Source organism: Gymnodraco acuticeps, unplaced genomic scaffold, assembly GCF_902827175.1.
Source record: "Gymnodraco acuticeps unplaced genomic scaffold, fGymAcu1.1, whole genome shotgun sequence".
NCBI classification, from domain to species: domain Eukaryota; kingdom Metazoa; phylum Chordata; class Actinopteri; order Perciformes; family Bathydraconidae; genus Gymnodraco; species Gymnodraco acuticeps.
The window spans coordinates 1,540,395-1,546,394 of NW_022991444.1; positions in this window are offsets into that span (position 1 = coordinate 1,540,395).

Consider the following 6,000-nt stretch of genomic DNA (forward strand, 5'->3'; position numbering starts at 1 on the left):
ACCCAAGTTATAATTGGTTAACATAGATAAACAATTGTTTTAGGGATTTCCTAGGAAAAGTGCGCCTGTAACACTGATCGAACCACAACGTGCGTGCCATGTCTGTGTGTGAATGCTGGGCATGGTAGGGGCATCGCTAAGCCTCTGTTGACTCTACGTCATCACCCTTATCACCCTTTGTGTAAAGATGCCATTGACTGCGATGGCCGCTGTGTCCTGCATGTCACGAGACCTGCAGCTTGATAAATCATCTGCCAGGCAATGCTCTCACTTTTGCTTGATATGTGGGCGGGGGAGGGGGTGAAATGTGAACGTCTATATGGTATTTATGCTTTCAGTGTGTTTAGACAGTGCTCTGCTTGCTGACAAGGTTTTTTTTTTTGTGAAGTACACTCACAAGATTGACTCATGATCATCTGATCATGAGTGGAAACTTTACTTTACAGAGATAAATAATTTTAAAAGGGAGAGTGCGGGCCTTTTGAAGTGGGATTGTATGTGGTATTTATCCAAAGTTAGTGCATTATCTACAGTAGATTTAATATTTTTAAATGGAGCTTTATTTTGATCATACTGCAGCACCTCTTTTCACCCTCTGTCTGAAACCAGAGCCCAGTCTGCTCTGATTGGTTAGCTCGCCAGCTCTGTTGAGATTAGTCGACCACTAAGAGATATCCCGCCAGATGGAGTCTGGTTAGCATAGATGCGTAAAACAACTTCTGCTCCACGTAGGTACAGTATAGGTTTACAAATATTTTAAGTAGAGCTTACACTAAAAGTGATTCGTTTTTGCTGGGCCTTTCTTTTAGGTGTTAAAATCCGAACCACCCCTTTGACTTAATCTGGGCCGCAAACTGTTCATGGAGACTGTAGAGTACTTGTTCAGCCGGACCATCCTTGCTCTGTTCTGACCTCAGGGGTCAGAACACCCACGGAAAGTGCTAAATCAAAGCCGCCCTGACAGAAGCAGACAAATACTGAGAAGTCTCAATGACTGACCAAGGGAGTATCCAGAATTGACCTCGGGTCAGATTTTGACCGAACCCTTGGACATTTATCACTCAATCAGTAGGAGTACAAATCACCATAGATAATTCCAGTGGAAACTCCTTTTAAAACTCCTGCTGACACAAGAGCCTCAGTCAAGGCTGACACGATCACTGACTTACTCTCAGTGTGAAGATACTGTCTTACTCAGTGTAAAGATATCATCTGATAGCATTGTGACACCTCTGGCTCAATGTGAGAATATGCAGCACTGTCTGTTCAACTCACGGTGACACTGTGAGATTGTAACATCAAGAAGAATCTCATGATGACTCACCGGGGGCACACAGATGGGAAACACTTGAGTGCAGACAATTTACAGGTGTGTGGAACATTCCTACCAGGTGCATCGGCCCACTGCAGACACTGCATCACAGCTCTGATCACACTATATCGTAAAATATTATTGTGATCCCGTGTGTGTGAGACAATGACCTGGGCAGATGTTATTTCAGACAGTGTTCTTCTACTTACCTTTAAATGAAAACAATGTTCCCAGAGTGTGCTCATGATTAAAGGAATGTGTGATTCTCCATTCCAGGAAGCCAGACATGTAATTGTTCAGACTGTATGGGGCGGATCAGGCAGCAGGTGGCCAAGACAAGGCAGTTAGCAGGAATCAAACTAATGGAACACGTTTGAAGAGCCTTCAATTTTGAAGAGATAGATGTATGTTTTTGTGAAGGTAAATATGAATCAAGTTTGATCATAAAGCCAAATTAGCACATTGGTCCCAAGGGTGGCTCATGAGGGGTAATCAGGATGGTATCTGTGTCACAAATAGAAACACAACAGCCACTAAAACATGCAAAACAACAACATCGAGATCCCTAACCCAGATGCAAAACAACCACAAAGATGCAAGACTGTTGCAAGGACATGCACATTTTCTTTACAACACCACCCAGAGATGCATAATGTCACAAAGACCAACAAAATGACTTAAAGAAACACTTAAAATGACCAGAAAGAGATGCCAAACCAACACACGGGCACACAAAATGACCACAAAGACTTACAAATAACTACACAACTACAGGGGTAAGGGTTTGGTGTCTGTATATGGGCCTGTTGTCTCATAATCTTAGAGTTACAAATTGCAGCGATTCTTGTAAAATGATTTTATATTAGAATATTTAAAAATAATGTATTTGGAATTCATTTATCCCACTGTTGTTTAATTTATGCTTAATATCGTTTTTTTTATTGCAGAGAAAACGGTTTTAAACGTACACATTGTTGTTAGTTTAACAAATGCGCCCCCCTTCTTTTTTTAAACTTTGCCCTGGTTCAAATATTTATTTTTTAAACGTTTTATTAAAGGATTTTGTTTGTCCATACATCTACTTTGCTCAGAAAACAAAACAAAACACGTTTCTTTACAGGCAGTATAAGTCAAATAAAAACAATGTAATGTTTTTTTTTTTTACGTGCATGAAAGAAAGAAAAGAGGAAAAAACTACAAAAATCATAAGGGCGGTCATATTAAAAAATGAAAGCAAATAAATAGTTGGTTGCAATTGGTGATTTATAAAGGAGCTAGGATTTGTGATCATATTGTCATCGTACAGTTGTACACTTGACCATGGCCACAGGTTAAATCATATTGCGTCATTTCTTTAGGCTTTAGGTTTACTGGATGGGGGTATTGGAAAGATGAACTGACTGAAGGTGAGGCGGTCACGGCCTGGGTGGGGTAAGATCAGATATCTGATACGTGGTCTTCAGGGTGGAGCACTGGAAAAAAGAATGAAAGGTTCAAATAGAATTCCAGATGTTTTGGGTAATTCAATGTTTTGTTGATACAATCCGAGCTGAATGCCCCTCTCCCCCTGGGAAGTTATTCAGATCACCTGTTGGCTCATAATTGAGAGCAGATTGGTGCATTCCCCTTCTTAGCCAATCAGAGAGTGAGGACACCCTTTCTGGAGAACTGAAGAGGGGAGGAGAACTAAACAGAGGCTGATTTTGAGCATTAAGTGAATATAAAAGAACAACTTTCAACTAGGTGAGCCGAGTCAGGGCAGATCTAATTACTATTAATGCAAGTTTTGTCTTGCCTTGGCATAGAGGGATACTCAATCAGTTTTTTACTGAACAGGAACTTGTCAAACAAAAATGGTAATCCTGAGATCCTGTGTCACCTGTGCCCTGGTATTACCTGTGCTTATTACAAATAAGATGTGAGGGAAAGTACTATGTGCAGATCGATTTCAAGGGTGTATGCTTAATTGTTACCTGTGTAATATAAGGAGAGATAACAATCACAAATGAATGTCATAACTGACAGCATGACTTTGGTCAAGCCAGTTTGTCAGGTGTAATTAATGACGGGTCGGGTTCCTGAAGATTCGTTATAACTGTCATAAGACTACAGAGGACGCACAAGGCTCTTAACCTGAACAATCAGACATGCTCAAAGTGTGGTACAGACTTTTGTCTATTGAACATGTTACCAACCAATGGTGCTAAATACGTGTTGGGTGATCAAGGTAGCTGCCAACATTACGAAGCATAAAACTTGACATTTTAGACGTTAGTTTGCATTCTGCGTCTCGTGTGGTTGAATTTAAGCTACACAAGGCTTAGGTTAGAGTTTTCTATGGATTTTTACAATAATCAAAAGGCCCATATTCTTCAGCACTAAAAGTCAGTGAAACCTCCTTTGTTTAAACACTGGGTCAAGGGAGTTCTCTCTATGATTCCAGAGAAGTTAAATATCTTTGGAATAGCTCCTGGGATAGATATTTTTAAACCGTAGCTCCTTTTTTAGAATTCGGGAAAGCATAACTCCCAATTGATGTCAATTATTTGACACACTTACACACCAGTTGGAGCCAATAATGAAGAATGTTTACAATGTTCCGGTGCAAAACACTGCTAAACAATGTACATATAAGAGATTAATTACTTCTATATATCTATATACAAATGAAGAATGTACTTCAATTGCCTTAGATAACCATAATAATGTTTTTAGTGGTGTATTTTATGCAATCTGCTATTGTTAGAAAACCAATTAAATATGTTGTCAATAAAAGTTATGTCAATAATTCATTGTGGTTTGAAACAGACAGAATCAGTATTATCAGGAAACAGTTATTTAAAAATGTGTTTATTTTGCCTCTACTTTGACATGTGGTCATGCTTTAATGTTCAAAAAGCGTTTTATTTGTATACTGCCTGTGGTGCAGCACCTCTTTCACCCTCCTCATGCACAAAACCTGTATACACACACTACTAGAGGAAAGGGAAAAGCCCCGAAAGACTGAAAGGCCTCTTTAAAAAGTTTAAAAGTACATTTTCTATTGAATATGTCTTCTGACACTGACTGAGGTGAGGAACTTTGCCTTTCAGTGACATGTTCAACTGTTGGTGCATGTGTGTGCTTTCTGTCAAGTTTGTATCTGTCAGTGTATACATCTAAAAGTAGAAAAGGAATTATTCTAATTTGGAGTCGGCAGGGTGGACACACATTATATTGTATTAAAGAACCAAGGTGGAGGGTCTAGGCTTGTGCAATGTTTTTAAGTTTAGGGTGAAGTTTAGGGCGGGTAGAAGCTGGGGGAGGATGGTCATTAATGTCAAGGATAGCAGTGGGAACTGGGAAGATCTTCTACAGAGGAACACTGATTCATGTGGAGTATAATAGGTGGAGACGAGGGAGGTTTATTATGTAACTGTAAGGGAGGAAGAGTTCTGAAAAGAGTGATTGTGATCACCGAGTAAAAGGACTTGTAAAGATGCTACAGGAAAGCCTTAGTAGTGTGTGTCAATGATCAGTATGAGAGGTGGGTCTGGGTGGGAGTAATGCTGTGATAAACTAGAAATAAATTCAAGTAGTAAAACAGTAGGCCCTCTTTATTTCTTACATGAACACACACTGTATGAATCACTTTCCTTTTCAAATCACTTTCTTTCTTTCACACACTCAGGACATTCTTAGCCGCTGCGTCTCCTCCTCTTCCCCATCGCAACCCACATTCCCGCTCGGTAATTGCTCCCAGAAAACCCTCCCTCTGACGCAGAGCGGGGGGAAAAAAGATCCAAAACAGGAGTTCTTACCATGTCGCCATAGAAACGAGAAAAACACATTTGTAGAGTTCATTTTGGAAAAACGCTTCGCTCAGGGTATTTTACGACCACGCACGATGGGCCCGTATAGATGCTTCTTGGCAAATCCCTAATGGAGTCGACACACCACATTTCACAAGTGTGTGCTAGAACACAGAGAGGTAGCCAGGGTCCACTTTCTGTTCCCTGCTCCCCTCAGAGACTCTACTGCTGTGTTGGATGTTTTCTGACACAATGGGTTCATTTGAGTGGACAGGCACAGTGTGAAAAAAGTTCTCTATTCCCAGTCAAGGATAACAAGAATGAAAAGAAGTGGGAGTGAAAGAATGGCCACTGTCTGGCCCAAAAGAATACTAAAACGGGCCAAGTTTGACTCTGGGAAGAATCAGCCATTGATTAAGAAGTGAGACAGAATTATTTGTTTCTGTTCACAGGCTTTTAATATGAAGCCAGTTATATGTTTGTATCCATGCTGGGCAACTTGGGGTTATTGGATAAAAGTGTAAATGTAACTTGTGCGACAAGAATTATTCTTGCTCTCACACATAAAAAAATATATATTTAATTGAGCAAATCCCACTCCATTGGGTCGTCTTCAGGCTTAATGAAATGAACGGCAGCACAAAAATAACTCTTTATATGGTTATTACTGAATTATTTTTGTATTTTTCTTTGTTTTTTTATTCTCTGTCAAAGCGTCTTTGAGTTTTTAGAAAAGCATTATATAAGTGTCATGTATTATTATTATTAATAATAAATAAGGGCTATTAAAGTGATGGTATTATTAATTAGATTTACCAATATTTATTTTTCCGAAATGTAAGTATATTGGGAAATGTATGTTTGGGTTCGAGAGCATTATGTGTCAGTTACAAACAT